The sequence below is a fragment of the Mus caroli genome, unplaced genomic scaffold (genome assembly GCF_978045245.1).
Source record: "Mus caroli unplaced genomic scaffold, Mus_caroli_1 scaffold_19, whole genome shotgun sequence".
NCBI lineage: Eukaryota > Metazoa > Chordata > Mammalia > Rodentia > Muridae > Mus > Mus caroli.
The window spans coordinates 10,869,430-10,881,480 of NW_028227274.1; the positions used below are offsets into that span (position 1 = coordinate 10,869,430).

At 45.7% G+C, this 12,051-nt stretch overlaps 1 long non-coding RNA gene across 3 annotated transcripts in view; it reads left to right on the forward strand.

The window, feature by feature from the left end:
• Positions 1 to 1,802: 1,802 nt before the first annotated feature.
• The window catches only part of LOC147000224 (uncharacterized), a 28,482-nt gene continuing 18,233 nt past the window's right edge, over positions 1,803 to 12,051 (forward strand). For all 3 annotated transcript variants that reach the window (XR_015046070.1, XR_015046072.1, XR_015046071.1), the window contains exon 1: positions 1,803 to 1,899. This is a non-coding gene — a long non-coding RNA (uncharacterized LOC147000224). The remainder of the gene's footprint in view (positions 1,900 to 12,051) is intronic.

Consider the following 12,051-nt stretch of genomic DNA (forward strand, 5'->3'; position numbering starts at 1 on the left):
ATCCTTCTTAAAGCCTTTCCTTGAAAATTAGACGCTCTCCTTTTCAACACCGAGACTTCATTTCTACCAGAGAAGAGACACCAGGGAGAATGAGAGGTAGAGGGTAAGAGACACTCACAAAATCACCTAACAAGGCTGAAACCTCTTCTTGCAGGCACCTGAGAAAAGTGGATGGGCCAGCAGAAATGACCTCTAGATGACACTTTGTAAGTTTCTGCCTGAGCAAGGAGAAATCAAACAGGAAAAGGAAGGGATGGCTGGTTTGAGAGCTGGCCAGCAGGAAAGAGAGAAGATTCTTCTGGTAATGGAGATGCCTTGGTAACCAGACAGTCTTCTGGTCAGCGAGGCCTGCTTCATAACCTTCAAGTTCAGGTGGGCTCTCTCCCCCAGGGAAACCTCCCTGTTGGTCTGAAATCTGCTCTGTCCCTTGCACCTTCATGTGCTCTGGTATTAGACCTCTTAAGCTTTATCTCCCTTATGGGGCAGTGGGCTGCGCACAGACAGCCTGGTCTGCAGTCGAGCAAAGGTCTGGAGCCCCGGGGACCCGATGGGTGGTGATCTCCACCTACATGGAACAGAACGTGTTTCGATCATGTCTCCTGGGCCCCTGGCTCCTGTCGAAGTTACCACCCCCCACAGCCCCAGCAGGATAGGTGTGTTGACTATCAGTCAGACAGATAAAGCCCCAAGCTTCTGGCATTCTGTCTAGACTCCACCCCCACAGTTACCTGACTATAGCCAGGTATGCCCCTCCCCACAGCTATCCTGCAACTACAAGAAAGCCCAGCCCACTATAAAAGGGGCTGCTTGGCCCCTCCTCTCTCTCTTTAAGCTCTCACCTTTCTTACTCTCATCTTTAGCCCTCCTTCTCTCTCTCTCCCTTCTCCCCTCCCTCCACATGGCCATGGCTGGCCCCTCTCCCTCTTTCTACCTTCTCTCTTTCTTCCTGCCTTTCTACAATAAAGCTCTAAAACCATAGACTGTCTCTGCTCATCAAGGCCAGCCATGCTTGAACGATGGGATAGGCTTTCCCCTAAAGAGCCACGTAGAACCTCCTGCAGGAAGGCCTTCCTATGCTCTAGCCACAGACAGGACCAAAGACTCTTGCCCACTTGGGAACCACCCAGGGACCCCTCTCTCCCTGCCCTCTTCTCCCTTCAGCCCTGGGGCTGACCAAGCTGCTTACAGGCCCCCCATTTTGTTTTCAACTCTTCCGCAGTGTCCATCTGAGTCTAGGATGCCCGAGACTGAAAACCTGTGGAGGCCAGAGACCTCAGGCTGCCCCTTGACCACTGCCCCCCATGTGGGCTGGGTCCATAGCTTTTCACAGCCAAACACCCACCCGGGGCCGGTGGATAGCATGCAGCAATCCTCTGTGTCCGACCACCCTGAGCCCAACACTCGCTGAAATCAGAGCAGTGGTTAGTTGGAGTGAAATATCCATCTGTAATTATTCTCAGGTCAAGACTAGCTCACATTCATGGCTTTCTGCAATGCCCAACCCAGAGTCCATTATACTACCCTGTGTTGGGTTCAACACAGAGGACAGTGTCCAACACAGAGCAAAGAGCTCAGCGGAGACCATAGTCCAGAAGAAGAGTCCAGTACAGAACTTAAAACAGAGCTCAGCCCAGAGTCCAGAACCCAGAACCCAGAGCCCAGAACCCAGAGCCCAGAACCCAGAGCTCATCACAGAGCTTAGAGTCCAGTGCAGAGCCTAGCCGAGCCCATAGCCCAGCACAGAGCCTAGTGAAGGTTCTAGCAAAGAGCCCAGAGCCCAGTACAGAACCCAGAGCCCAGCACAGGGCACAGGGCACAGGGCACAGGGCACAGGACCCAGAGCCCAGAGTCCAGAGCCCAGCCCAGAGCCCAGAGCTCAGAGACCAACCCAGAAGCCAGGTAATACCACTAACAAAATACATAGGCACACACTGTTTAAAAGCCTAACTGCCTGGGTACCATGTCTTTGATTCCTTGTTCTCTGAAGGTTAGTGGGTGCCTTGCACAGAGCAATCACCTTGTGATCACTTCCTAAGTGAAACCAGACTTGCAATCACACTTAGACTGGGATTTTAACTCAGCCAATAACTGCCTCGACGTTACCTAACAGGCCTTTGCCCAAACTAAAGATCAGGTGGCATCCTGTTCCTTGAGAAGATTTTTAAAACTCAGAGTATCTTCTCAGAAGGAAAGCAGCTAGACTCAATTTGGTGAGTACATCATTGGTGAGGTGTTCCCCCCTTTTGGTAGGGTTGTAACCCAGTTACACACCTCATGTGATGGACAAAAGATCACCATTGGCTGGAGTAGATGTCAACATGGACAAGCTGTGATATGAACTAACAACAGAAGCTATTCTTTGTGTGTGTGTATGTATGTATGCATATGTGTATGTGTGTACCTGTACATGTGTGTTTGCATGCATAGGTATATATGAAGGGCAGAAAACAGTCTAAGATATTTTCATCAGGAGCTATTCAATCTGAGTTCTTTTGGGTTTGTTGAGACAGAGTTTCTTATTGACAATGGAGTAGCAGATCAGGTTACACTGTCCAGGCAAGAGAACACAGAAAAGCAGAACTGCTGATCTGAGGGGCTTGGGCACAATCTGAAATGTGGCCTCCCCAGCATCTAAATAGTCAGGGGACAGTTAGAGACTAAAGGAACCCTCACTTGGCCCCCTTCCCACTTCACTTGAATGTCATTTGACGTCTCCATACAACTCTACCCTTGAATGCATTCATGGATCAGTAAGCCTCAAATAGACAGGCCTAGTACCAACCACCGTATCACCATCGGCTCTCCTAACAGGTAAGGTAACTCTATCACTATGGTAACATTGTGTCTCTGAAACATGTTCTTGCTGCCTCTCGTAGGAAGAGATTTTCCTTCCAGGTATCTTTCAATAGACCTTCTATGTTTCGGTCCTTACACAAACATGGTTTGCATCGCTCTTTTTCTGTTCAAACCCGTTGAGTTCAGTTTTGAGACTGTTAATGGTGGCTGCTCCCTAGAGTATGGTCAACCTACCAGAGGTTACACCTTTAAAGAAAACTTATTTTCCCTCTCACAAAAGTCATCAATCACCAGCTTCTTGGCCAGGTTTGGGGCTTCCTGTCCACTTCTCTGACTCCACCCTGGGATTTTGTTTGAGCTTCAGCCTGACGGGTGCCCTACATGCTGTTATTCTGGCTAGTCTGTTACTGCTTGCCTAGTAACTTTCCTATCTCTGCCTCCCAACTACTAGGCTTACAGTCGTACCACCTTTACATGGGTGCTAGGGATCCAAATTCTAGTCCCACGCTTATAACAAGCACTTTACCCAGTGAGCCATCTCCCAAGACCATAGCCTTCTGCTGTTTGTGAAACAGAGTCTCTAACTGTCCTGGAACTTGCCAAGTAGGCTAGGTGGTCCAGACAAGGACATCCCGGTGGGGATGGGGATAACAAACATGGTCCAGTTAGGGCCACATGGTTCTTCCCCCATATTGGTGCTGGGGATTGAATTCAAGTGCTGACAAGGCAAACACTTTACTGAATAATCAATAACCGTAGCTCCCATCATCTAAATTTCTTATTGTCCCAGGGGAAGAAATGATACAAGCTCTGGACATGTATAGCACCTGCTTTTCCCTGGTAAGCCATAGCAAGCATCACAATCTCCTCATAGACTGAACCCATCTTGCTTCCTAACAGAGACAGCTCAGGCCTGCCAATCCAAGTGGCTACCTCCCATGAGATCCCTTTGCCACCGTGTTCCCAGGGAGTCTACTTTCTAGTGGTGCCAAGGTAGCTTTTAACTTAGTTTTCTGCTCTTGAAACAAATAGAAGGCTTCTAGCATCTGTGGTTATTTGCAAGGCCACTCAGAGAATCTAAACAAGGCACTTATGTCTGGCAAACAGTAGGCCAGCACCGAGGAAGAGCCTGTGAAAGAGAAATCTCAGTCATCACTGAAGCCTCCCAAACAAAACCACTCAAAATGTCTGTATTTGGCTTGTCTTACTGTTTTGTTTTGTTTTAATTACTGAGTTGAAATGCCTGAATCAATCACATTAAGTCAGTGGTAAGACTGGAATGGCACATATTAGAGGTGTGTGTGAAGCTATGCAACCTAGAGAATACTGTAGCTACAGAGAGACTTAGAAGTTACCACATCCAACCTCAGTAGAGGTATCTGCAGCCAGATGAATGTTTTATGTTCCTAAGTCAGTAGCAGGTAGCACAGAAGAACGGAGCTTGAACCCCTGTGGTCATGTGGTCACTTTATGATATTGGGGTCAGCATGGCTCCTCTTGCGCATTGGTACTAGGGATTGAATTTGCAGACTTACAAAGACCTTCCTATTCCTGGGTGGCAGGCATTTTTTAGTGAAGGGTATAGTTGTACCATCCACTGCAGGTTTGTTGATGAATAGTTCTAGAAATGTGAATTAGTTACTTTTCTTGCCAACCCACTACATACCTGTCCCCAGCAACTAAAAGAAGGAAGGGACTATTTGGGCTTGAAGTTCAAGGGTACAAGATTTCATAGCAAGGAGCATGGTGATGCACACCAGAGGTGGCTGGTAACATCTCATCCACAGTCAGGAAGCAGAGAGAAGTGATGCTCATAGCCTTTCTCCCTTCTCTTCAGCCCAGGACCTCAGCCTATGGGATGCTGCTACTCACAGCTAAGGTGGAGCTCACCATCTCCTCTAACCTAATCTAGACAATACCTTGCAGGCATGTCCAGAAGCCTGTATCCTAGACAGTTTTAGATATTGTCAGTTAGATAGTATTAGCTATCATAAAATGATAAATTGAAAATTAAAGTAAGGTTAAATTGTTTTATTAGGGCGAAGAAGGAGACTAAAAAGACAGCTATTTAAGACAAGATACAATATAAGAAAGATAAGATACATCAAGAAAAGATGTAAGAGTGATCAGAGATAGGGCTGGAGATATGCAAGTCCTAAGTTTGATCCCCAGTAAAACACCACACACACACACACAGGTCAGATCCATAAATGCCACTGATAAGTAATGTTCATTCTAATTCAGGAAGCAAATCTGAAAGTGAGAATAAGAAACTAGGCCTCTCTTCCACAACAAAGAGTGAGCCCCTTAGGAGAGGGTTGGGCACTCTGTGATGCTGCACAGCCCAGGGACAACGAAGCCATGCATCACTACATATGTCCTGGATACTGTGTTGCTCAATGCTATTGCACAAGCACTATAGAGTGAACTTAGGCAAACCTAAATCATGGCTTTCTTTTTCTCCTCCTCCTCCTCCTCCTCCTCCTCCTCCTCCTCCTCCTCCTCCTCCTCCTCCTCCTCCTCCTCCTCCTCCTCCTCCTCTTCTTCTTCTTCTTCTTCTTCTTCTTCTTCTTCTTCTTCTTCTTCTTCTTCTTCTTCTTCTTCTTCTTCTTCTTCTTCTTCTTCTTCTTCTTCTTCCCACTTCTCCCTCCCTCCCTCCCTCCCTTCCTGCCTTCCTTCCCTCTCTTTCTGTGTGCGCACACATGTCTAGGGGCTGATGAACCAAGCAACATCAAATTAAATCAAGCACAAAAGATAATTGCAATCAAGAGACAAACTGAGCTTGTTGCTCTTTGTTTAACACAACATACTGCTTGACATTAAAGTCTTAGAAGGAGGCGGACTACACTTTAAAACAATGATAAAACTGTAGTATAGCCTGTAAGAATAAATACTCATTCATTCTCATTAGCTATATTGAATTGTACTGTTATGCACTGTACATTCATCCCTGCATGTCCTGGCCTTTTACCTGAGTGGCAGCACAATAGGGTTGTTTTCACCAGCATCATCGACACCTAGGTAGTGTGTCATGCTATGATGGCATTGGCAATGTCACTGGGCAATAGGGGTTTCCAGCTCCCTCATGATGTGGGACCACCATGGTGGATGTGATCCTGCATTGAGAGAGACATTGTTATGCTGTGCATGACTGTGTTCCCAAGCCAAAGCTCCCTCCTCCATCTGCTTGAAGGTAGCTTTCAACTTGATTGCTTTGGGGAGATAATTAAAGTGGGACAGGTGGCTTTGCTAGAACCAAAGTTCATCCACTCTGTTTATAATGAAATGCAACTTTCTCTCCCTGTTGGCCACATGTTTTGATTGATGTCACCCTAGGAATGTGAGTGATTCCTGGTTTCTAGTTCTTCCCATCTTGGGGAAAAGGAGAAATATCAAAAATGTGACTTGGTCCAGTTCAGACAAAAATGTCTCTCCATCTCTGTGAGGTAGAGTCACAGGAAATGTTGTTATTGCTGTTGTCAGTCTGTTTTCTTTTTTAATTTTGCTGTACCTTCTCTTTAAATAGGCAGTTTGCTGTCATTTTGGCTAAAGACTTAATTCCCCATCTAGTCCTCCCTTTCTCAAATCACAGTATCCTGCCTCCTCACCCTGGAGAACCAGGGATGTCTTTTATCTTCACTTTGGCACCATGACTCTGACCTCATACCCCACTGAACTGAGAAACACAGACACACACACACACACACACACACATACAGGCATGCTCACACATAAACAGGAACATACAGGCACAATTACACATATGCACATGAACACATGCACACACACCACATACAATTACATGCACACACATACACACACCTGCCACAATCCCCAAAGTTATCTGGAGTCTCCATCAGACCATCCCCAAGCCCCTTGCAAGCTTCAGAAACTCTGGCAAGCTACTTTTCACGACAAATTCCAGTTTCCTGGGGCTTTCATACATCCTGTAAATGTAATGCTACACTCTCTGTTACTGCCATAATGATAATAATTTATATACACAGTAGCTTTTTATGCATGAGCTCTTTAACAATGACATATGCCACAAGAGCCCAGCGCAGAGCCCCTCTGCTCCCTCCCGTGGCCCTGTCCTGCCAGAGAGACATCACAGAGCTCTCATTCTTCATGGAAACACCTCATAACCTCTGCAGGCAGGAAGTGGGAAAATCTGTCCAGTCAAAGCTGCAGAAAGGAATTAGGGGATGTAACACTTTCTTTCTCTTCTCAAGAAACTCTGAGAAATGCACAGCTTCTCAGGACAAACTGGCCCCCGACTGCCCCCTGGATTTGTTGCTTTTTGCCTGGGGATTACATTATTTCCTGGAGCAGTGGATTTTCTTCTTCCCTTGTCTTGTTTCCATTCAGCACTGTGTTTATTTAGAGTACAGATAAAAATATCTGTATGGCTAGACCGCCGGGCCCTCCTGTGAGGAGAGCCACTGTACTATATTTGCTTGTCTGTCATGGAGAGATTTCCCTAGGAGACAGATACTTTCTCCATAAAAGGCAGCAATGTGTCTAATGGTCAAATGTTTAAAATGAAGGAGAAAAAAAAAAAAAGAAGCAAAGGAAGGGGAGAAGAAAAGACGGGGGAAAGAAGAGGAAGAAATGAGGGAAGAAGCCGTAACTATCTTTAAGATTGTTACTCACTTTTATGTATATGAGTTTTTGCCTTCACATTTGTATGTGAGCCCTTTCTCTATTGGGGCCCACAGAGAGAAAGGCATGAGATCTGAAACTGGAGTTATATATGGTTGGGATCTGCCATGTAGGTTCTGGGAGCCAAACCCTGGTCTTCTGCAAGAATAGCAAGTGCTATTAACTGTTGAGCCATGGCTCCAGTCCCAGTAACTACTCCAGCTCTCCCATCCCCCACAAATAAAGCATTGTAGAAGAAAAAAAGTACAATTTGGGGTCAGACTGATTTCAAATTCTGCCTTTGCAAAACTTCAATCAGGTTTCTCATTAGTAAAGAAAGATGAGAACACCTATCTAAGGGCTGGTGAGATGGCTCAGTGGGTAAACACCTGTCTAAGGGCTGGTGAGATGGCTCAGTGGGTAAACACCTGTCTAAGGGCTGGTGAGATGGCTCAGTGGGTAAAGGCGCTAGCTGCTAAGCATGGGGACCTGGTGCCTGGTGGAAGAAAAGGACAGACTCCTGCAAGTTGTCCTTTGACCTCCACGTTCCTGCTGTGGCACACAGGGATAAACACACACCAAATAAATAAATGCATCTAATGATTTAAAGAAAAAGAGACTGCACAATCCTTGTGTCAGTGAAAACTACTGTGGCCCATGCACCCCAAGGATGTGCTCTTGGTCCTGAGCTGTGAGCTCCTTGATGGGAACCTTACCCTGTGCAGCATCTCTTGTTTATGCATTGGGCCTGCGCTGTTGCATGCCCTTAGGTTTATGTTCAACCCTTTCACTAACATTAGTTCAGACCAGTGACGTCGGGACAGACAGGTGATTCCAACAGTGTGCTCCCGGTGCCAGCTTTTGATGTCATGAGTATCTGTGAAAGAGATTCCCGATCCAGTTTTCATGCCCTTGCTGATGCACCAAGGCGTCTCTTTTCATTCACTGACCTTTTTCACACTATTTTTTGTGGAAGAAAGAGTCTCTGAAGACATGAAGATCTAGATCAGACATCACTGGAGGAGAAAGGAATCAGGTGACCAGTATCTGAAGCCAACCTATCCCTCCCAATAAGTGGATCTTGATGAACCATTCAAGAAGCCCTAGAAATGTCCACTCCTAATTAAACCCAACCATTATTCAGCTGTGATGGTCATTAACTTGTGGCAGCCCAGCTGGGGGCCATTTATCTTTTAAGACAGGACAGCCCCTGTGCGATGGATGTGACCAAGAGGCTGTTGCTACCCTGGCCAGCCACAGGCAGCTTCACTGACCATTCATTTTCACCCCTGTGCTCTTGGTGTTTCTTTTCCTTACCTGTATTATCTTTCTCTATTTTCCTTCTCCTTTATACATCTATGCCTAGAACCTGCACACGGTGCCAGGGAGGTATCTTGAGAAAGATGAGACAGAGGTAAGGTGCTTTGGATAGTAGCATGGCACAGCTGACATAATTAAGATGCTTCGAGTGGCAAAAGCACTCAGAATAACCTGTAAGCCTACATACAGGGCTAGATAGATCTCTGATTTCCACTAAAAATATCATCCCAGGGTTCCTGCAGGAAAATATGGATGATGCCTATGAATACAAGTGAAATACGAACATGTGAGTATACTTTAAAGGAAAAAAAATTCTTGTGTCATTGACCTTGACAGCAAGCATATTAACACTCATCACACATTCAAGAAGCAATTTTTGGAGTATTTGAGCACCAAAAATCACTTCTTAGCTCCTGAGACATAGATAAATTAAATAGAGCTAGCCCACATTCTCAGCACATACAAGTACATACAGAGAGATACAAGATAGCAGACAGTTTGATGAGGAGACAGACATAAAAATAAGTCATTAAGATGCACATGTTGATGACTAAGCCAAGTTGGGCTAGGTCTCCAGGAAAGAGACTCTTCTTTGCCAAAGTCATTCCTATTGGTATCCTGTAGAATTGGATAATTCATTGAAAAAGACTTTCTTCTATGGGGACAAGTTAGGGGTCATAGAAATTAGCAGAATGAAGAGTATAAAATAATATGAAACTAATTTGAATTAGTAGAAAGAAAATAGTATATGAAATAAACATGCTTTTGTTATATAACATCAGTTTGCCAAACTTAGCCTATCCATATCTGGGTCTGTTGGTTAGTTAGGTCTCTGTGGCCATGATAAATGGCAATCAAAAGCAAAGTGATCAGGAATAGATTTTATTTCATCTTACAACTTCAAGGTCACAGTCCATTGCTGAAGAAAGTTGAGATGGAAACTCAGGCAGGAACCTAGAGGCAGGAACTGAAGCAGAGGCTATGGAGGGATACTGCTTACTAGCTTAGTAACTTTCTTAGCTTATTTTTTATATCACCTAGATACCACCTACAGTAAGCTGAGCCCCTCAATTATTAGCCAGGAAAATGCCCTAGAGCCTATAGGCCACTCTGATAGAAGTATTTTCTCATTTGAGGTTCCTTCTCTGTGATAAATCTAGCTTGTCTCAAATTGACAAAAACTAAGGAACACGCTTGTACTGTGTTAGCCAGATTTGCTACTGTAACAAAATACTTGAAGCAATCACCTTATAAATAGTTTTTCTTTCAGGGGCTGGGGAGGAGGTCCTTGAGAGATAACTCCATGGTTAAGAGAACTTGTTGCTCTTAGAGAGGATCTAGGTTCAAATCCCAGAATCCACATGGGGACTCACAACCATCAGTAACTCTTCAGATCAGTGCCCTCTTCTGACCTCCATGGATACCAAGACATATGTGGTGTACATCATATACACACGCAAAATGCTCATATACACAAAATAAAACACACACACACATAGACACACACAGACAGACACATACACACAGACATAGACACACACAGACAGACACACACACACAGACACACATACACACACACAGACATAGACACACACACAGACACACACACACAGACACAGACATAGACACACACAGACAGACACACACACACAGACACACACACACAGACACACACACACAGACACACACACACAGACACACACACAGACATAGACACACACACAGACACACACACAGACACACACACAGACATAGACACACACAGACACACACACAGACACAGACACACACAGACACACACACAGACACACACACACAGACACACACACAGACACATACACACACACACACACACACATGGAAGGGGAGGAGTTCAGAGATCCCTGTCTGAACTTCACTGGCACTCTGTTTTCCAGCCTGTGGTGAGGGAGGTGAGCATCATGATGAGGTGACAGAGCAGGTGACAGAGCATGCTGCTCATATTATGGCAGCTGGAAATGAAAGAGACAAAGAAGAATGGGGCGGGGAGGGTCCATATTTGCCTCAAGAGCATGTGAATAAGGGCTGGAGGATCTCTGACTCATCTAAACTATGACAGAATCTATGGCTTGCCTTAGACTAGCGAACAAGTCTTCTCTCTCCTTTCATGCCTACCTACATCTACTATCCTTGGGTGAACTAAGTCAATTCACCAACATTCAGTGTTAACTTGGCATCTCCTGGGTGCCCCATACTCTGAAGGCTGTAGAAAGAGGCATGATTGAAATGGTGGCAGTCTTTGTAGAAAGAAGTGTTCTCTTCTGTTATAAATGTAGTCTGGCTTTTTTCTGTGCCTTGTGTCTTCTCTGGGGTCTTGTGCTTTTCTTTGTTAAATGTGTTTGGAGCTGTTGTGCTGAGGAGGGAAGCCTGAGGACATGCAGACCTCAGAGTCACCTGCATTTTGGCAAGAAGTCGAAAGGGAAGTGAGCTGAGGGCTTGGAAAATGTGTGCATGAACAAAGGTTGGGTCTTTTCTTTGGGGGGCAAGGCACAGGGCCAATTACACCCTTGTGGGTATAGTTGGAATTTCCCCTGAAAGAAATGACCCTTCCACTGGGATTTGTTCTGGGAAGAGCTGTATCTTGGGACAGGAAATGAAGACTCAAGAGGTGGGGCTCAGTGTGGAGCAAGGAGAAAAACATCCCCCTGCTTGCCAGCCTGGGGGACATGGGAAGGGTTGGCCACAGAGGGGAAGCATGTTTCCGGGTGGGAAGGCTAGATCTGTCATCCTCTACTTGGATGCAAGCCCTTCTGTGCATCTAGCAAGGGTCACTAATGGCCCAGAGAATGGATCACAGTTAGGAAATGCTATCCTGTCTCTGCACCACACGTGATATAGCAGGAACATACCATTAGCTGCTGAGAGCCTGCGGGGTATGAGTGGAAGTGGGGTGCCCACATTTGAGATTGGCGTGCCCAGGGGAGGGTGCTGCAAAATGACAGGTGTAAGAAAGGAGCGCTATCTGGGTAGGCAGAGACTGAGTCCCTTCAAGACACATTCAAGCCTGAGGTAAGGCATTCTGATGAAAGGAAAGCAGGCTGAAGCTTACACACCTCTGTCACTGAAACTGCTCAGTACAAAACTTACCTGAAACTATTGTCAGCCAGCCAACCTAATGTTTTAGCTAACAGCAAGATGGCATTTTGTGACCCTCATCATCTAGTGTTTCCAGGAACTGGAGGACATGGGAGTAGAAAAACAAACTTTGAGGGATAGGGAGGGCAGGTAGGAGGGAAAGATGCGGCAGATTTCAGG